General features: G+C 38.2%; 4 non-coding genes across 4 annotated transcripts; all 4 read left to right on the forward strand.

Moving 5' to 3' along the window:
* The first annotated feature begins 10,284 nt into the window (after positions 1-10,284).
* On the forward strand, positions 10,285-10,475 carry LOC132849337 (U2 spliceosomal RNA). The gene has a single exon (XR_009648880.1). It is a non-coding gene; the product is annotated as a U2 spliceosomal RNA (small nuclear RNA).
* A 931-nt stretch (positions 10,476-11,406) lies between these two features.
* On the forward strand, positions 11,407-11,570 carry LOC132849351 (U1 spliceosomal RNA). Its single transcript, XR_009648894.1, has one exon. It is a non-coding gene; the product is annotated as a U1 spliceosomal RNA (small nuclear RNA).
* An 8,017-nt stretch (positions 11,571-19,587) lies between these two features.
* Positions 19,588-19,778, forward strand: LOC132849338 (U2 spliceosomal RNA). The gene has a single exon (XR_009648881.1). It is a non-coding gene; the product is annotated as a U2 spliceosomal RNA (small nuclear RNA).
* A 917-nt stretch (positions 19,779-20,695) lies between these two features.
* Positions 20,696-20,859, forward strand: LOC132849329 (U1 spliceosomal RNA). The gene has a single exon (XR_009648872.1). It is a non-coding gene; the product is annotated as a U1 spliceosomal RNA (small nuclear RNA).
* Positions 20,860-22,272: the final 1,413 nt, after the last annotated feature.

A 22,272-nucleotide genomic window follows, 5' to 3' on the forward strand; every position in this document is an offset into this window, starting at 1 on the left:
ATACAATTAGTTTTTTTACCAAGTAAAAATGAAAAATATGAACAACGTTGTGTTAATAAAGTTTTTGATACAAGCAACAATGAAGTCTTAATAATAAAAATTGCAGTGCATTTGGAATACTTTTGCTATTGACAGAGATATATTATCTGTAAATAGAACCGACATGAAAAGTCTGCTGTCATCAGGGATTTCCATTTCTCAAGTCATGTCTGTATCGTCTTCGCAAGGCTTGAGACGTTTCAATAGTTTAGCCTGGAGAGGTACAATCACGGACACGGTTGGCTGTTTTTTACACATCATAGTAGAAGCAATCTTAATGGGTGTCCTCAGTTTCAGAATGTCCTGATCATTACTGACTTGTCTTTTCATTTTTGTTTTTTATTTTTGTGAAAACAAGTATTCCAAAACCTTTGATCTCATATTGGCTGGTGCCTTGCACATCTCTCCCTCGTTGCCCTCCATAGTGCAAAAAGCATATGCGAAAGATAGCAAACGGCACGAATTGGAGAGCACTGACTGCACGTGACTACGCAGATTCAACTAATTTAAAGTTTCAATTTATTTTTAACAGGTGATAGTTATATAATTGTGATTCCTTCATTTTTATTATTTTTTATCAATTCTTAACAAAAACATAGAATTCACGATTCAAAACTCCATGTTTCAAGATCGATGCATATGCATCACCAGGATTAATAATTGATGCATCAAGAAAATAAATGAATCGTTACATCATTAGTATATTCTGTAAGTGGTACCTGGGGAAAGATCAAGATTCAAGAAGTACAGGCCTTCACAGATATCACAGACAATAAATCTCTTAGTGCTGCTAGATCTGTGTATTTCTCCAGCCTTATTAAAAATAACTTAAAAGAATCCTAAATTTTTATTTAAAACTGTAGCAAAATGGGGGGCACGGTGGCTTAGTGGTTAGCACGTTCGCCTCACACCTCCAGGGTTGGGGGTGCGATTCCCGCCTCCGCCTTGTGTGTGTGGAGTTTGCATGTTCTCCCCGTGCCTCTGGGGTTTCCTCCGGGTACTCCGGTTTCCTCCCCCGGTCCAAAGACATGCATGGTAGGTTGATTGGCATCTCTGGAAAATTGTCCGTAGTGTGTGAGTGCGTGCGTGAATGAGAGAGTGTGTGTGTGCCCTGCGATGGGTTGGCACTCCGTCCAGGGTGTATCCTGCCTTGATGCCCGATGATGCCTAAGATAGGCACAGGCTCCCCGTGACCCGAGGTAGTTTGGATAAGCGGTAGAAAATGAGTGAGTGAGTGTAGCAAAATTAACTAGGAATAAAAACACTGTCACATAGCGCACACCATCTGTTTGTTGCAGACTTCATGAATTATTTCAATGGAAAAATTGGTAACATCAGACATAAAATTCAGACCATTATACCAAACAAATTTATAGATAATGCCGTAGATAATATTACTGTTTTTGATCAGTATTTAGACCGTTTTAATCAAGAGATTAAAAAGAGACTTGAAAAATGACTTATTTTCACTGATTTCATCTTCAAAATGATCAACCTGCATACTGGATCCTTAACCCAAGTGTTTCTTTAAACATATACCACCAGTAGCTCTCCAACCATTTAAGATAATAATTTTCCTAAGCAACTGCTATGTGCAGAATCTTTTAAGCTGGCAGTTATCAACCTTTAATTTCAAAAACTGACTGACCAAACAGCTGTCCACCTATAGGCCAATATCAAACCTCCCCTTTATTGCCAAGATCCTATAAAAGGTTCAAAATGATCAACCTGCATACTGGATCCTTAACCCAAGTGTTTCTTTAAACATATACCACCAGTAGCTCTCCAACCCATTCTAAAGATAATAAATTCTTCCCTAAGCACCTGCTATGTGCAGAAATCTTTTAAGCTGGCAGTTATCAAACCTTTAATTAAAAAACCTGACCTCGACCAAACCCAGCTGTCCACCTATAGGCCAATATCAAACCTCCCCTTTATTGCCAAGATCCTATAAAAGGTTGTAGCTCAGCAGTTATGCTCATACCTACATACTGTAGGAATAATATTCAGGAAATGTATCAGTCAGGATTTAGGCCTCATCATAGCACAGAGACAGCACTGGTTACAGTTGTAAATGACGTGTTACTGGCCTCTGATCAGGGTTGTGTCTCTTTGCTAGTATTACTTGATCTTAGTGCAGCTTTTGATACCATTGACCATGCCAGGGTCTAGGGTCAGAGTTTTAGGGCCTGAGCCATGTATGGAGCCGACGCAAGGCACTAAAAGACCACTCACATGTACAGCTGCTAACTGGTATTGTCAAGGCAACCTGCATAACAGTTTTCAGTGAAGGGAACATTTCCAAATCTAGGAGTTTGTATGCTAGCATGTCCTGAACTGTACCAGCCTCACTCTTGCGCTTCAGAAAGTTTGCATGGAGACCATTTACAGATTCTAAGGATATGATCAAAAGGCACACAGAGGCACGTCATTTTAAATAGAAAAAATAGATAAGTAATTTGATACAACAACAGTTTACATTATCTGTTACTTTAGCTTGCTTAACACTTTTCAGAAGAACAAAAAAAAAAAACAAAAAAAAAAAAAAACAGGTCATTATGGACTGTCCCTTGTCTCTCACCTGAATCTGTCTTTTTTCTTTTACAGAGCTGTCCTTTGCTCACTGGCAGGCCACACACACACACACACACACACACACACACACACACACACACACACTATGGACGAGTCACCCAGGTCCTGTGCTACTCCACAGCAGCGGCGACCCGCTGGACTAAAATAGTCCGAAAATAAACACTTATTATAGGTGTACCATGGTGATTCAGGATACTGACTCCAGTACTCTCCGATATGGTTTTGGAATCGGAACCACTCTAGGTAAAAGGAAAGAAGCTTTGGAGCAACTTAGTTGATTCACAACACTACATAACGGGTTCTCACTCTGCGTGTGTTTGGCGCTGGATGACGGTCGTGCTGAGCGGTGCAGGTACAGAGGAGAAGTAGAAGAACAGAAGAGGATGACACCATTTGCTAAGGGGATGTTTTCCCCGCGTTCAGCTGAACTCAATCAGAGCGCGCGACCATGCGTGCACAGCAAAACGGCCTCTGACAGGACCGGTCATTTGGTCGTTTCTCTGAACTGAGACCCGTTTAAATTTCACAACAACTTATTTAATTTGCTTAAGAGTTATGAAAACAGCAATTAAACATACTAATTAAGGGTCACAGAATATCGTCTGATGGTAATACAATATCTACAAGGAGCTACGTGAAACAATTGAGGATGACTTCAACCAGATCTACAAGCATCATCAGGATGGCTGCTCAGGTCGATGTTGAGCCTACCAATCAACCACGTGTTGCTGGAAGGCAGACACAGAGAGAAAATGTACCTGCTGAAACTGTGAAGGACTACTATCATCACAACATGGCTATACCTTTCCTAGACCATGTCATCTTGGCAGAGGTGGGAGTAAGTCACACATGTGCAAGTCACAAGTAAGTCTCAAGTCTTAACCTTCAAGTCTCAAGCAAGTCCGAGTCATTTTTTGTGAGAGTCAAGTCAAGTCAAGTCAAGTCAAGTCAAGTCACTGCTTTATGTCAAGCAAGTCAAGTCAAGTCGTAGCTTGAGTCAAGCAAGTCACTGGCAAATCATACATATGTTTGATGATTTAACTAAATGTACAGTATATATTAAACAAAGTTAAATCTACAGTATTTATGGACTATGTTTTATTTGCACTAAAAAATGATTATATGCATTTATTTTTAAAAGGTGTCCACATACAGGTGAGTTGTAAAAACAATAAAAATCTAAAAATGAATAAAAATCAAAACTACAAAGAATAAGATGTAAATGTAGCTGAAATAAGGCCAACATAAAAGCATGAAAAGTTTCAATATGCCTCAAACATGGCAGAAGACCATGGAAAAGTAGATATAAAAAAAAGGTTTCTATGCAACCAAATGGCATTTTTTGAACAGACATTCCCTTTTAATGGGACATGAACACATCCTTACATTAGATCCTTCCTTTTTATCAACAGAATAACAACAACAATCAATCACGTCAATCAAAAAATGGAAATTATTGAATCCCACAAACCTTGAAGTGAACTATAGAGAGAGAGAGAGAGAGAGAGAGAGAGAGAGCGAGAGAGAGAGATGATTGGAGTGAGTGTAATTTATTAATTAAAGGGACAGTTCACCAAAAAATTTAAATACTGTCATCTTTTTCTAACCCTCATGATGTTACAAACTTGTATAAATTACTTTGTTTTGATGAACACACATGTAGATATTTTGAGGACTGTTTGTAACCAAACCATTCATGAGCCCCATTCACTTCCATAGTGGGATAAAAGAATACTATAGAAGTGAATGGGGCTCATGAAGGGTTTGGTTACAAACATTCTTTAAAATATCTTCCTCCGTGTTCATCAGAACAAAGAAATTTATACAGGTTTGTAACATCATGAGGGTGAGAAAATGACAGAATTTTCATTTTTAGGTGAACTGTCCCTTTAAATTGAATGTGTGTGTGTGTGTGTGTGTGTGTGCATGCGAGACAAGAATATGGCTGTGCTTGCAACTCAGTGGTTTTTTATTTTTATATTTATATTTATGTTTTTTATATATATGCATCCCCATAAATGATCCATAGGCTTTTCACTCAAAGCCTAACACTGAAGACCAATTATAAGTGCTATTGCAAAAAAGCTGACATTTCCACATAAACAGTGACCAACCATTTACACTACATTGCGCTTGCAAAAAATTTTATTTGATAGAACTTTGTCAATCAATTGTGAGCGATGTGGTCGCATACTGCTGTTCTTCTCTTCTCATCTTGCACAAAATCCCGGTACCTGAACTTAATTATTTTTGGTGTCGCGCCTTCCATGTTTCGTCACGACTGTTAAGGTTTATTAGTGCACGCGCTCCCTCTGCTTGCCTGCTGCGTCACGTGGTTAGATTACGCTCTTGTGTGCGTTTAAAAACAGATTAAAAAACAAACAAACAAAAAAAACAAGTTATTTCGAGTCATTTAACTCAAGTCCGAGTCAAGTCTCAAGTCATGAATGTCAAGTCAAAGTCAAGTCGAGTCTTTTTTTAATATTTGTCAAGCAAGTCTCAAGTCTCAAATGTGCGACTTAAGTCCGACTCGAGTCAAGTCATATGACTCGAGTCCCCCATCTCTGCATCTTGGAGTTTGAATCCAGATTCAGTCCTCTATCTGTAACCGCATCAAGGCTCCTGGGTCTAATTCCGTCTATACAGTGCAACTCAGGTGTGACAGTGGACATTTCTGAAGTAGTCCAACTTTACCAAGATGACTTACCTTCACCAGAGCTGATTGACCAGAAACTGAAATGCTGGACACTGAAGTGGCAAAACAAGCCATCAGAACAAAGGCCAACTTCATGTGCTGAGGCAATCAAACAATGTGATGCGCTGATCTACCAAAACATCTTCAAGCTTCTCAAAATAGCTTGTACTCTGCCAGTCACCTCATGTGAATGTGAACGGTCGGCCAGCACTCTCCGGAGACTGAACACATTCATGCATAGCAGCATGGGAGAGGACCGCTTGTCATCCCTGGCCCTCATCCGTACACACGATGAAATGGCAGTCAACCTGGATGAAGCTGTGAACATATTCTCCAAATTGCACCCAAGAAGATTGGAACTGACCATTGTACTAAATCCATAAGTGTCAAGACAAATACAGCAACAAGCAAAGAGGCATTGACAGAGAGTCAAGAAATGATGATGAAAATAATTATTATTAATACTTCAGTAAAGTTCATTAAATCTGTTCTGTTGTTAGTGTGGTCTTTAAATTTATGAACTGTGTATGGACTGACAAAGGTGGTAAATGAGGAAGCAATTTGACAACAATGCAGTAAATAATTTAGGTGCATCAAAAAGCGTGCTCGTTAAGATACCAGCAGACAAGCTAATCCAGCACGTCACCAAAATGAAGTATTTGAACCTCATAATTAAATACAAAAGGAGGAGAAAAACTGCAAAAAGGTCCACTTTTTATAAAAAAGAACCACCCCTTTCAATAGGCTGGCTACGGGCCTGAACTACGGGGGTTTTAGGGGTGCTGAGCTCCTTTTTAGGGGTGCTGAAGCCTCGCCCATGATTATTACAATGGCTTTCTGATGTAATATAATTTAAAATATAATGTATTTATGTGATGCAAGGAGGATTTCTCCTCAGTTTTAGAGTTGTTGTGCACCTCATAATTTATAATGTTATCATTTTTCAGGATTCTTTGCTTAATATAAGTTAAAGTTTACACAATTTTCATAATATTACTGTTTTTCTTCATCATAATCAAATAAATCAGGCTTAAATGAGCATAAGATACTTCTTTGAAAAACAAAAAAATGTGATTTGTCCAAACCTTTGACTGAACTATTGTATATAGTAGGATATAGTTTGTTTTAGCAAGCATGCTGATTGAGGAGTATTTATTCATTTAGACCAGGGGTGTCAAACTCATTTTCACCGAGGGCCACATCAGCATAATGGTTGCCCTCAAAGGGCCAGATGTAACTTTGAGGCAGTATAAATGTAGATAAATGTAACTAAATGTAATGTAAAATAAATGCAACTACTTAATGTTAAATAACTCTGGATTTTTATTATTCAACTTACAAATATTAAATATATATTTGCAAAAAGAAATGTTTGCTTGTTGCTCTATTATAACATAAATCCTTTTAATTTGTCAGCTTATGAAACTCACATTACTCCATCAATCAACAATCAAAATATAAGGATAAATAACAAGTTATGACATTAACTTTGCTTTAAATGCCAACATAGATTGTATCTTTGACAACCACCACTAATTCATAACACAAAAGACATACAGGTTTTTCTCCTTGAAGCACAAACTATATATATATATATATATATATATATATATATATATATATATATATATATATATATATATATTTGCCTTCCCATCATTCTTGAAAAAATTTTTGTATTTATGCTTTTATATGATACAGTTTATATACATTTCCCCAAATTTTCTAATGAATTCCCATAAATTTCCAGTAAGTTTCCAGTAATTTTCCAACTTGGGATATTTCAAAAATTCCCCAGGTGAAGTTATCATGGAAAGTTTTCGCCCCATTGCAACCCTAGCAGATGGTCACCCTGGTGGCCCAGGAAACCTTCTGGCTCATCAGCCTGGTCATTGAAAAGCTGAAAGGTCCCATTGGGCTGGACAAAAAATGGAGTGAGCCTCTTCAAAACACCCGGTGAGTCAAAGACCTAAAAAATGTTCCATAATGATGGTGTAGAACACAAAGTGAACATTATACACTGTATTAATGTATGGAATGTGTGTATTTACAGAGGCCATTGATGAGGTGTGGGCAAGAGCAACGACACCTGGAGTGCATCCAGGATCCGCCAAACACAATCATGTACAGAGTGGTACGCAGCAAGACCATCAACGACGTTGACGTGTCCTACTACAAATGTCTGCATGGAAGCAACAGCCTGGAGGGATTTCACAAGGCTCTGTCTAATATATTTCGAGGTACACAAATGTAGTCTGTATACTTGTAACAAAGGAAACACATAACCATGTCTTTATTCAATTACACTTAGTCGTAATGTTCAGGTCCCCACTGTGCAGCTTTCAGGTTTACCTGATAAGCGGCATTGTGCGGTGAAACACGGACAGGGGCTCAGATGCAGTGTTTGGTGGCAAAGAACGGCACCATGAGGAGCTGCTCCAGTTTTCAGCCAGAGTATGGGCGATTCTGGCCCCTTCTCTCTCCAGTACATCATCAACTACAGACCTGGTCCCGAGGAAGAGGTGATTCAGCCTGGACTCTTTTATGTGGAATGATGTGGATTTCACCCAATCCAATATAACTCTCATTGGCGATGACCCCTTCACTGTACCTCTTTGTATTACTGGTCAAGCCACTCTCTCCATGTCGCTCTCTTGGGCAGTGCACATATTGCCTGCTAAAAAAGACTTGCACATTACACAGCACCGAGAGCTGTGCAAGATCTACATTCTACCAGCATAAGTGGAAACTGTTGAGGGTGGGAAAACTCCTACTCTGTACACTCTGTGGCCAAACTGCCCAGGGACATTAAAAAAAATAAAAAAATAAATAATAGTCTGCCCTGCAAAAATGATGTCTGTTGTCGACCAGCTGAAAATTGAAGGGTCGTACAAACTTTAATGTTTTTAAATGCTTGTGTGTGTGTGTGTGTGTGTGTGTGTGTGTGTGTGTGTGTGTGTGTGTGTGTGTGTGTGTGTGTGTGTGTTTTCCACAGTTAGTGCACTATGTTTATTAAAGTGATGTGGAGACATAAAGTGAACTCTATTCTACATCACACCTATTATAATCACAAATTGTCGATTACTTAATTTCGTTTCAGCTATAAAACTAGTACATAGTTGCATTTCATTGAATAATGTTGTGCTGTGTTGTTTTTTCAAGTGTTACCGTTATTGTGCTTTGTTCCAATAAATCTATTTTACTTAATAGAATTAACACCTGGAGTATATTTCTTCATTACTAAACCGAGACTGTATAGTCTGAAGCTGAGGCCTGACACCCCTGTACTGGGCCAAGTGAATGGTCAAACATTGTTTACCATGAATTTTGAACAAAAAGTACAAATCTATTGTTTATTATGAAAGGTGTACAATTTATAGGAAACCAATAGAAAGAATAAGAGCTCAAATGCAAATTGTTCATATTTAATTGAGATGAATTAAGATTTAAGGGGTGGCCATGCCTCATTTGTTGTGGCCAACAGGCACAGAATATGATGGAGGGGGACAGAGAGACTGAAATAACCCACAAGGAGCTACTTTATTAACCACCAGGTTGCCAACCTGTCCCTGGACTACAGCCTGCCCTGTACATTATAGTGTATAATTTACCTAATTATATAAGTACAGTTCACTACCAAATCCGTAGGACAGTGTGAACACCAAGACCGGGTTTTGAGCCTGTGTATTAATTTATTGCAGTCATTTTAAAGACAGTATGGACATGTCATCATGAGGGCTTTACTTTTCGTCCCGTTGTTTTGAATTAGACCCCTAGGGGGCGCTGAGGTGGAGCTGATTGTTCAGTAGCAGCAGGTGATTACAATTTTCAGCGAACGACTTACATTCTGTCTAAAATTCGCTTATCAGGACTAATAAGTAGAGTAATTAAAGCTCTTTTCTTTATACGTGTAAACGGTAAGAGTGAGAAACAGTGAAACACTTTTGTTTTTATGATTGGAAATGTTTTTCTTACTTATAATTTTACCATCAGATGGTTTTGGATTTTTGGCGATTCGTGACATTGTGTAAGTTTCACAAAAGGTGATTTATTTATTTATTTTGGAGACATAAGTATCTTCTTAATGTGTTAAATGTTGTGAAACACTGTATGTCCAGAGTAAATGTAATGAAGGTAGTCAGAGCTGTATATAATTAAACAGGCCTCTAAAGTGCTGTGTGAAAATGGAGGCCTAGTGGCGCATTTATAAAGACCACCTTACTTTCCTTTTTACTACATTTAGGACTGCTGACAACGTTGTTCGTGTTTTAGTGGCGTTACAGTGATTTTATTGGTAAATGTTTTCATCCTTTGCACCACAAATAGTAAAGGCTTTTTATGTAATTGCTATAAATCGGTTTATTGAAATTCAGGTGAAATTCACATGCAGTTTGGTGATTCTGACTTCTTATTGTGTTTAGGTTGCCTGTGTTTATATTTATTGGCCATAATTAATCTTGTTTTCACCGAGAAAGCCTCGTGTATAAAAAGTTTAACCCCGAATATAGTAGGTTATTAATTAACGCCGTTTTTTTCTTCTGCAATACCACATTTGACCACTGAGAGGCACTGTTATATAATTCATGGACATTTGTAACATCTCTTTAAATTCCCCACATTTGGTTTTCCATGTTTGTTGTTACAACTGAATGATTTTAAAGCAGTTTAATGGTTTGTTTTGAAAACTACTTTCTAACCCAGTGTGATCTTGTAGTGTGGAGGAGTTTGTATTCTCGTCTCTGATTGGTCGCTTTTTGAATTCATTATCGTTTCCTTTGTGTTTAGGTGTTAAGGATTACTTACATAGACATTTTCCTCTGCTGATTTTAACATGAACAAAATGTTAGCCATGTATTGAATGATGTTATTCGCGGATATGAAGAGAAAACGGTATTTACCGTCCTCGTGTTTCCACTTGTGTAGAATGACACCGTTTCTTGTGTGTAGTTGTAGGTATCGCTTCTCGGCCTTTTGGCTAAGATCAAGTGTAGTATCTGTTCTTATCAGTTTAATATCTGATACGTCCCCTACCCGGGGACCATATATTAAATTGATTTTTGGAACAGGGAGATGGAATAGGGGCTTGCTCCGTCCACTCCACGCATCGACCCGGTATTGCAGTACCTCCGGGAACGGTGCACCCCCTCTGTACTGTTAAAGAAACGTTATAACGCTACATTAGTCTAGCTCGAATACAACACTTGTGTTTCTGTGTCCGGATTATTTCTGTTTCCCTTTATTTCAGGGCTTTATGTCATCTCTCTATATTCACACTTCACCACAGAAAAGGGGGATTTAAGGGGGTTTATTTAAAGCCGGTGTGATTTTATACAACTTACTCTGTTCTTTAAAGTCGCGCGTTTTACACGCTTATAATCACAATTTCTCTCTGCAGCGGACATCAACTTGTAGCACACGGAACTATTTATCCGGAACTATTTATCGGGAACATTGTGTCCGGGATCAAATTAGCGGTCGGACACAGAAACGTTCTCTCTTGTTTGTGCTTGTTTAACAATCTTTGTTCAAATATTCTGATTAAAGTCACCTGGAATTACAAATGCAAAGATTTCACACTTTATCCTTCATTAATGTGCAATAAATAAACGTTATCGGATGTTGATGTTGTTTACATCTTCGATCTAACTCTCCTCCTTACCCTCAAACGGGGGGAGGGGGAGGTAACTGTATCGGGGCTTTAACACTATCTTAATAAAACTCACTGTTCTTGTCTCCTACTGATTACAGTACAGTGTTGTGTCAGTTGTTTTGTACCGACTCTTTTTAGTGTAAAGTGCAGATGTATTGATTTATAAACGCATTTTCCTGAACACTGTGGATCTCGTTCCATATTCAGCCGCAGTGCATCATGGGAAGTATCGTACTGTCTGCTTGCTTAGACAATATTGGTCAACATTCGGCTTTAGATGGAATAAATGTAGTGTTATTTTTGCAGCATGTGTAGACTGTGGTGTTTTAGTGGTGCACGTTTGTGTAATGATTAAAGCTGGCTTCCTCTCCCTAATGGTAAAGGCTGTGTGTGGTGGTGCAGTCACTAGCTGATGGAGCTGCAATTCATACTTACCTGGCAGGGGAGATACCATGATCAAGAAGGTGGTTCACCCAGGGCGAGGCTCAGCCATTGCACTCCGGCTGTGCTGACCCCTGCGAATTCCCCAAATGTGGGAATCTCGACTGCATAATTTCTGGTAGTGGGGGACTGCGTTCGCGCTCTCCCCTGATATTCACTGTACTAAAGTTAGAAACGATTCTGTTGCGTTTGCAGGACATGTGTATGTTTTGTAGCTCTCTGTACAATGTACATCTCTTGTGTATGTTCTGTAGGTGTGAACTGGGTATAGATCAAGATTCAACAAGTACAGGCATTCACAGATATCAGTGCTATTGACATCAAGCTCAACAGAGGACACAGTTTGCTTTCAGTTGAAGTTGGCTGGATTGAAGTACAGTCATCTCTACCCAGGATTCGTCAGCACAAGCTTGTTTAAAATTTGATCGCTACTGCCTCATTTGCATATGTCAAGGAGTGACACTAACTGCATGGAATCCTTAAAATACATACAGTATTTTCATACAGTATCAAAACTATATTGTGTGAGAATGCTTTGTCTTCCTGATTTATTTACATTAATCACATCTCTTTATGAAGGGACTTGTGCCAAAAGTTATTTTTAAATTTATAACTTCTGCAATACGTTCAACATTATCTGATATCATTGAACTAGACCATTTTTGTGAAAGGCTGCAGTGTTCATGATAATGGTTTGCCTTTTATTTGGCTCAGCAGAGGGACATTCTTCACCTGCAGTCTATACAGTATCTGTGTTTAAAAAATATATACTCCAGGTGTTGATTATATTTATTAAAATAGATTTATTGGGGGGAAGGGGCAACGCTTAAAAATCACAGCATTGCAGTATCATTGAACATCATTGAGCTTTTTGGGTCACATGATCCTGCGTGGTGGCTGGTGATTCAGACTGCCGGGGATGAACAGTGGACTTGGACTTCATGGATCTGACAATTGGCTCTGACTGCCGTGGCTCTTGGGAGCATATCTACCAATTTACAGAACAAGGAATGTTGTAAAATGTTTCTAAAAAGGACTTGATTTCTGTTAACACACTTTCTCACTTACCTTCCACAGACTGACCTGCATCTAACAGTGCAGCATCACCTGGCCATGATGAGGGGTCACATGGAAGTTCTTGCCTGCTGTTGGGGAAAGAATAAATGTATTGTAACTATGAAAAATTGATTTCCCAGTTTTTAATAAATACATTTAAAACACATTTGATTGATGTGGTAAAATATCACTAGGCAGTTGAGCATTTTTTTCCATTGTTCTGCCACCCTTCTTTCTTTTGGTAACTCTTACTTGCTCCTTTTGATTAATATACTTCTTGAACCTCTTCATCATACCCATGATGTGGGTCAGAGGTGTGTGTAACCATCTCCTCACAGATGTGTACGCTTTCTGAATGATCTCCCTCTGCTCATCAGTAAATAGCTCTGGCCTGTTCTTTAGAGTGGAGTACTGATAGTAGAGCTCCCACATCTCCTTAAAGCCGTAGAAACATCTATGTTGGCCTCAAGGAGAATGGAAACTTGTGGGAAGCTCTCTGCAAATTCAGTGAGGTAGTTTTTCACCCACTGGTTCATGATCACTGCATTTTTGTTTGTCACCTCAGCTCTGTGCATGTCAAGTATGCTGCAATCACTTACAGGACATAAATTCAGTACAATCAACATTAACTGCGACTGTAATCATGAGTATTGCAAACTTTGCAAATGTTCACTAATAGCTGTAGTTTTGCACAAACAGGTACACATTTTTTACGCATGCAGTGAAAATGCATAGATTATAAAAGGTATTACATGCAATATACTTACCATATATAATATACTTTACTGAAACAAGCCAGTGAAAAGGTACATTTTCATACTGGCCAAATGGCACGACCATCTTTCCTAGATACTGCTGATGCGTCGGTGTGGGGATCCCCTCTTTCGCAAGGAGCTTCCCTGCATGCTCCAGGGCGGTCGTGTGGTTAAGCAACTCCAGTGGAGGTGTAGGGAAGACTATCCTTTTTCCCCTGTACTGGCGAGCCTCTTTGGTCGCCACCAGTATGGCCTGCTGGCGATTTTCAGGGTCATCTGGGTTGGCCACATGGACTGAAGTCGCCATCCTCAGTTGTACCCTACAAATACACTTTTAATACATTAACAACAATTAACTCTTGCTGACTGTTTTTTCTTATAGGCCTCTATGAACAATGTCTGTTTACTGAAAAAATGCTATGTAATTCTGTGTAAATTCATTAGTATAGTGTGCTTAAAGAAACTAATCTTAGGAGGCATTTGAATGGTAAAGTAGTAAATATAACAAGCAAACAAAGTTTTGTGCAAGGTCACGTTTGTTTTAATAGTAATGATAACAAAAGATAACAAGAAAAAGCAGAACGTAATAGTAATAACGGCAATACTATAATATGTTAAAATAATATAACAATGATAACAATAATGAGAACAACAGCATAATAAATAATAATAATAATAAAGCAAAATCGAACGGTTTTTCAAGCAAACATAACGATATTGATAACAGAAAATCTTACATTGTGCAGAAACTCGTAAACCAAACCTTTAAAATGGCAAGTGGTAAAATGCAATTTCTCCTAAATAAACCAAATATCAAAAGATTGCGGTATATGAAATTAAATGTAGCACTGATTTGTTCTATGTGCAGATTTGATTGGTAGTCACATTTATTTGTATAGCATGTTGAATCTTACTATAGACTTTCCAAGTCTGATAATTAGCAGAGTGACCATATACTTTGGAAAAATGAAGTATTTGTGTAGAAAATAGTCATCCATAGGACTTGAATAAATGTAGTCGTCTTTTTTGCAGCACGTTTAAAAATGAGGTAGCGTTTCACATACTCTGTTCCAGTCCTTTTAATGGGGACATCAGTTATAGTCTGCTGACCATATAACCACAGTGTTAGTCTGGTAATAAAGAACTTCAGTGGTGAATATTTTATTATTAAATGTCATGCAGAAATTAAGAGGCATGTCGAAGGCCAAATTTAAATGACAGTTTAAGCCAGAGTAAAAAAGCTGTGGTGGTGAAAAGCCCACTTTAATGACACTGTTTTTTTAGCAGCTTTTTAGTAATTTTATGTGAATTCATTATGTACTGCATTTTGTGCCTAAAGAAACTAAACTTAGGAGGCAGTTAAATGGTAAAGTTGTGTGTTTTGTTTTATTTATATATATATATATATATATACACACACACACACACACATATAGCTAGCATATATATATACACACACACACACATAAAGCTAGCATAATGAGATTGTTACTTGAAAATCACAGAAAATACAGAGACTCATAAATCAAATGTTTAACATGGTGAGTGGTAAAATGTGTTTCAACTTAATTTAATCTAATATAACATCAAAGTTTGCAACAGTGGTATAACAAATGAAATCTAACACTGATTTGAGCAGACCTAACCGCACTGTCATGCTCACTAAGGGCAGATTTGCATATGTGCAGTGTGATGGGTCTACAGTCAGGCGGTGGATGTAAACTTTCAACCAATGAATACAGCGTGTCTACGGTGACCAATAATATCGTGTAAACTGTCTACACTCGATGTAGTCTATTGAAGAACTGTAGAATTCTCCAAATGTGATAATCTCCTCGCGTGATAGTGGGGGACTGTGTTTGCGCTCTCCACTTAATTTTCTGTAGATTAGACAGGTAAACTTTCTTCTAGCTGGTTTACTTCATGCTAGTGTTATGGTTCCTCTTTTAGCAGCACCTCTTTTTTGATTATCTTTGATCAAAATATACAGCCATGTATTCCACAGAGCAGCTGATTTTCTCATATACTAAATGAATAAAAACATGTTTATAATTCTTAGGTTTTATGTAAGAAGACGTTTATTTATCATTGGTGCGGAAAAGACTTCGATGTCAGTGCTATGTAACTTTCATCCTATAATGCCTGCCAGTCAGGTACCTCCTCACATCACTGGTCCAGCCACATCACTCTTTTCAGCAGTGCCCATGTTACCTGCCAGTCAGACCACTTGCACATCACACAATACTTTCACAACTGCAATCTTAACAAGATCCACACAATACAAGTGTAAGCTGAATGTGTCAGAAGTGCAAAATCTCCCACTCTGTATGCTCTGTGCCCAACCAGCCCAGGGACATAAAAAATGCAAAAAAGAAACACTTCCTGCCCTGTAAAAATGGTCTCCAACAAAAGGACTGAGACACAGAGTGTGTGAAAGTTATGAAAACGTTACCTCTTTAAAAGCTGGAGGACTACAAACTAATGTTTTTAAGGTGTGTGTATATTCCCCACTATATATTATATTGATGTGGAGAAATAAAATGACCTGTATTCTTCTGTACACAAATTTCAGTTTGCAAAGCAAATATATTTGTTTGTGAATTTTTAAATTATAAATGAAGATTATTTTATTTCATTTCAGTCTATTTATACAATGTAAACACTTTTTATTGATACTTGCTACACTGCATTGCTGTTATTTTTCCGGGTCTCCCTCATTTTATGCTTTTTATCCCCTCCAATAAATCTATCACATAATATATCCAACACCTGGAGTACATTTGTTTATCAATAAACAGACACTAAACTTTAAGGATTCCATGCGGTTACAGTGTCACTTAAGTGTTGAAAATGTCACAGTGCAAAGTACATCAAACTATATAGTGTAAGGTTTATTGAAGAAATCCCGAATAAACCCATACACTTCATTGATTTATGCAAATATGAGAAAACTGGCAAATATCACAGTTCAAAATACAACTTGAATAATATTAGATTTGTCAAAGCATTTCTGAGCAAAAGTAAAATAAATATCCAGTAACTTTATTTGCCTGTAAATAATACATACATTGTCGATATTTATGTTTGAATTTCAAATGTCTTGAGCGTGTTAATATACACGTCTAATAAATCCCATTATGATGCTTATATGACGTCCCTGACATACAGTAAGCAAATGAGACATAATAACGAGCTTTGACCGTCCTGCAGGTGTCGCTGTCGTCCGTAAACTATCCAAGAACCACGTGGGGAAACTTAAAAAGGATTAAGACTCATAAAGGATTTATGAATCTCTCTCTCTCTCTCTCTCTCTCTCTCTCTCTCGCTCTCTCATTGTCATTCTTGTATTACTTTCTTTCATAAATCTCTTTGCAACAGATCTGCATGGCCTATTTTAATGTTATTCTGTTACATTAGATCTGTGGAACAATTTAAAAGGTATTTCATCAGAATACACAATGATAACACAGCAGCCCAAGACTTAGTATAAACTTGAATACAAGAATAATAAATACACATTCCTGTCATCATAACATTTTATAAAATCATATCCCAGCCCAATTTTAAACATTAAAAGAGGCCTACATTTATACTTTAATACCTTTTTTCTAGTAGCATCTCTCTAATACTCTATAACTACGCACAAGTCAATTCAAGTCAAGAAGCTTTTATTGTCATTTCAACCATATATAGCTGTTGCAGTACACAGTGAAATGAGACGTTTCTTCAGGATCATGGTGCTACATAGCATAGCACAATAGAGACAAATTAATAGCATCTCACCATATTTACCATTTGATCATTGCTCAGTGTGACTTTAAAAGTTTGAGTTAATTTTTTATCCCTTATCCCCCAGATGTAAGGATGTAAAATATTTATAAGCAGAATATCATAGAAAAACTACTGCTTTTACCTCTGCTAGATTATTATCTCCTCTCCACAGCAGGTTCCCAAATACTTTGGGTTCTTTGCATCAAGACAGCCAGTCTATTTGCAGAGAAGGATACGTGTCAAACACCAGAGCAACCAATGGCTGATAAAATGTCTGAAAAAATTGTGGAATCCTCGACTTCTTGTGTGATTATTTTTAAAAGAAAGGCAGTAGGCTTCTGAGTGGTGCCCAACAGAAAGGCTTAGGACAATTTAACATCTGTATGTACCAACATACCCACAGACTTTCACAAGTCACAGGATATCGTAGCTATGTCAAAACATGATTATTATATTGAACAAGCCAAGTTTATGTGCTTGTTTAACTATAGTGCTCAATAGAAGGCCAAGTCTCTCCCCAGGTTTTTGAATAAATTAAGTATATATAACGTGGGGTTTTTCTCCAACACTGTTGCTTCTGGGGTTAAGGCATTGTGCAGAGTACCTTGGCAAATACAGGCAGATCTTATAATTGCAGAATGCCATCCTTTATTGCTAAAGCAACAGAAAAGCTTTGGTCAATTTAACATCTGTATGTACCAACATACTCACTGACTTGCACCTGCCACTGAATGTCATGGCTATGGTAATACACTAACATCATTATATCACACAAGCTCAGTTACAGTGCTGGTTTCACTATGGTATTATATGCAAGCTGATGGGCCGGTGCCCCAAAAGGCCAGGTAGCTCGTGAGGTTTCCTTGTAAAGTAAATATACTGTGGAGATTTCTTCTCGCCACTATTGCTTTTGGTGTAAAGGCACTAGGCAAAGTATCTCAAAAAGTGCTCTCCCCATTCCTTGTTACACTGTACACCTCAGACTTCAATTATAACACTACCACCTGCATCAAAGATTTTGCTGGCTGGTGTGAGTGTAACCACTTGCACTTCAAGAAGATGGTCATTGACTACCGGAGAAGGAGAACACCACACCACACACCAGTGACTATACAGGGCTTGGACATTGAGTTGGTCTTTATCAGGCTTTACAACACTGCATTACAGTGATGTCAGTGTGCAGTATTTTATAATTTTATATAAAATAATTTATTTTATTATTGTTTAAGCATATATAATTACAGTACAGTTTTCTATCTATCTATCTATCTATCTATCTATCTATCTATCTATCTATCTATCTATCTATCTATCTATCTATGGTTGTGTTATAGTAAACACAAACAAATACGTAGTATAGACATGTCATTATGAGGCCTTTATTTTCGTCCCGTTGTTTTGAATTAGACCCCTAGGGGGCGCTGAGGTGGAGCTGATTGTTCAGTAGCAGCAGGTGATTACAATTTTCAGCGAACGACTTACATTCTGTCTAAAATTCGCTTAGCAGGACTAATAAGTAGAGTAATTAAAGCTCTTTTCTTTATACGTGTAAACGGTAAGAGTGAGAAACAGTGAAACACTTTTGTTTTTATGATTGGAAATGTTTTTCTTACTTATAATTTTACCATCAGATGATTTTGGATTTTTGGCGATTCGTGACATTGTGTAAGTTTCACAAAAGGTGATTTATTTATTTATTTTGGAGACATAAGTATCTTCTTAATGTGTTAAATGTTGTGAAACACTGTATGTCCAGAGTAAATGTAATGAAGGTAGTCAGAGCTGTATATAATTAAACAGGCCTCTAAAGTGCTGTGTGAAAATGGAGGCCTAGTGGCGCATTTATAAAGACCACCTTACTTTCCTTTTTACTACATTTAGGACTGCTGACAACGTTGTTCGTGTTTTAGTGGCGTTACAGTGATTTTATTGGTAAATGTTTTCATCCTTTGCACCACAAATAGTAAAGGTTTTTTATGTAATTGCTATAAATCGGTTTATGGTGAAATTCACATGCAGTTTGGTGATTCTGACTTCTTATTGTGTTTAGGTTGCCTGTGTTTATATTTATTGGCCATAATTAATCTTGTTTTCACCGAGAAAGCCTCGTGTATAAAAAGTTTAACTCCGAATATAGTAGGTTATTAATTAACGCCGTTTTTTTTCTTCTGCAATACCACATTTGACCACTGAGAGGCACTGTTATATAATTCATGGACATTTGTAACATCTCTTTAAATTCCCCACATTTGGTTTTCCATGTTTGTTGTTACAACTGAATGATTTTAAAGCAGTTTAATGGTTTGTTTTGAAAACTACTTTCTAACCCAGTGTGATCTTGTAGTGTGGAGGAGTTTGTATTCTCGTCTCTGATTGGTCACTTTTTGAATTCATTATCGTTTCCTTTGTGTTTAGGTGTTAAGGATTACTTACATAGACATTTTCCTCTGCTGATTTTAACATGAACAAAATGTTAGCCATGTATTGAATGATGTTATTCGCGGATATGAAGAGAAAACGGTATTTACCGTCCTCGTGTTTCCACTTGTGTAGAATGACACCGTTTCTTGTGTGTAGTTGTAGGTATCGCTTCTCGGCCTTTTGGCTAAGATCAAGTGTAGTATCTGTTCTTATCAGTTTAATATCTGATACGTCCCCTACCCGGGGACCATATATTAAATTGATTTTTGGAACAGGGAGATGGAATAGGGGCTTGCTCCGTCCACTCCACGCATCGACCCGGTATTGCAGTACCTCCGGGAACGGTGCACCCCCTCTGTACTGTTAAAGAAACGTTATAACGCTACATTAGTCTAGCTCGAATACAACACTTGTGTTTCTGTGTCCGGATTATTTCTGGACCTCCTTGTTTCAGGGCTTTGTCATCTCTCTATATTCACACTTCAGAAAAGGGGGTTTATTTAAAGCCAGTGTGATTTTATACAACTTACTCTGTTCTTTAAAGTCGCGCGTTTTACACGCTTATAATCACAATTTCTCTCTAAGGCGGACATCCAACTTGTGACACACGGAACTATTTATCCGGAACTATTTATCGGGAATATTGTGTCCGGGTTCATATTAGCGGTCGGACACAGAAACGTTCTCTCTTGTTTGTGCTTGTTTAACAATCTTTGTTCAAATATTCTGATTATAGTCACCTGGAATTACAAGTGCAGATTTCACACTTTATCCTTCATCAATGTGCAATAAATAAATATATCGGATGTTGTTGTTGATGTTGTTTACATCTTCGATCTAACTCTCCTCCTTACCCTCAAACCGAGGGGGGAGGGGGAGGTAACTGTATCGGGGCTTTAACACTATCTTAATAAAACTCACTGTTCTTGTCTCCTACTGATTACAGTACAGTGTTGTCAGTTGTTTTGTACTGACTCTTTTTAGTGTAAAGTGCAGATGTATTGATTTATAAACGCATTTTCCTGAACACTGGATCTCGTTCCATATTCAGCCGCAGTGCATCATGGGAAGTATCGTACTGTCTGCTTGCTTAGACAATATTGGTCAACATTCGGCTTTAGATGGAATAAATGTAGTGTTCTTTTTGCAGCATGTGTAGACTGTGGTGTTTTAGTGGTGCACGTTTGTGTAATGATTTAAAGCTGGCTTCCTCTCCCTAATGGTAAAGGCTGTGTGTGGTGGTGCAGTCACTAGCTGATGGAGCTGCAATTCATACTTACCTGGCAGAGGAGATACCATGATCAAGAAGGTGGTTCACCCAGGGCGAGGCTCAGCCATTGCACTCCGGCTGTGCTGACCCCTGCGAATTCCCCAAATGTGGGAATCTCGACTGCATAATTTCTGGTAGTGGGGGACTGCGTTCGCGCTCTCCCCTGATATTCACTGTACTAAAGTTAGAAACGATTCTGTTGTGTTTGCAGGACTTGTGTATGTTTTATAGCTCGCTGTACAATGTACATCTCTTGTGTATGTTCTATAGGTGTGACCTGGGTATAGATCAAGATTCAGGAAGTACAGGCCTTCACAGATATCAGTGCAATTGACATCAACATCAAGTTCAACAGAGGACATAAAGGACAACAGGTTTGCTTTCCTGAACTGTGCAGTTCTCAGAGACTAATGGGAATCTAGAAATGGAATTCTATGGATAGCCACACGCGCGTACCGATGCCTGCTGTTTGATTCCTACCAGCCAATGCAATTCAAATTAGGAGTCATCAGGACACTTCACCACAGGGCAGAAAGCCTCTCTCCCTCAACAGAAGCCAAGAAGAATGAAAATCTCAAGGAATGTGGATATCCGAAGCGGGTTTTTAATAAGCTGCAACTCCACTCTAAAGATCGGACCTTGTAAAAGTAAGAAGAGCAATATGATATTCGTGGTCCAGTTCAGTGAAGATTGTTCAGAGCTCTGCATTGGAGAGACAAAAGCACTATATAGGAGGATGTATTAACACAGAAGAGGCAACACCTCGGAGCCAGTAACAGTTGTGTAACTAGATCTGAGGGATAAAGGGCACGTATCTGAGTGCGATGATGTACACATCTTGGACAGAGAAGACAGATGGTTTGAGAGAGTTGTGAAGTAGGCTATCCATGTCTTTGTGTAAAATCCTCTTAACAGTTGTGGAGGTCTTGGGCACAATCAGTCCTTTTTTTTATTTTTTTTTTTTCTCATGCTGTTCTTTCATCCATTCCCAATATCAGGACATCTTAGGTCCACCAGGAAAGTCACACCAAGGCTCCCTGAACTGGACTCTATCTACCGCATGTGGTGCTGGACCTCAGCCATCCCACCAATGGACTCTTTTCTCCGTTGCTTTCAGGCAAGCGATTAAACACTTTGAAGTCAAACACGGAGAGGAGAAAGTGCTTCTTCCTGCAGGCCATACAGGCCCTCGACACTTTGTGGACTGCCACAACACCCGCTAGAGCAACTGGACTTTTACACATCTGTTTGAGTCACAAACAGTTGGAACCAAATTCCTTGTGTGTGTTGACACATTTGGCCAATAAAGCTGATTCTGATGAAAGTGGCCCATGCATTCAGAGAGAGAAGGATAATCTTTCTAAAATTGCCCAAGTCCACTAGCTCAGTTATTATCCAAACAACAACAGATAGAAAACTTTGTTGTTTTTTGTTCCATTTTTAAATTATTTTTGTTTGCCTGGGGTGAGACATTTGTGTAACTGATTTATTAGGTAATTAGTTCAGCTGTTTTAAAAAATGTAATATCAAAACTGCTTTTGCAGTTAAGGCCTAATCATTTTTAAACAGACAAGTCAAG

The sequence above is a fragment of the Tachysurus vachellii genome, chromosome 7 (genome assembly GCF_030014155.1).
Source record: "Tachysurus vachellii isolate PV-2020 chromosome 7, HZAU_Pvac_v1, whole genome shotgun sequence".
NCBI classification, from domain to species: domain Eukaryota; kingdom Metazoa; phylum Chordata; class Actinopteri; order Siluriformes; family Bagridae; genus Tachysurus; species Tachysurus vachellii.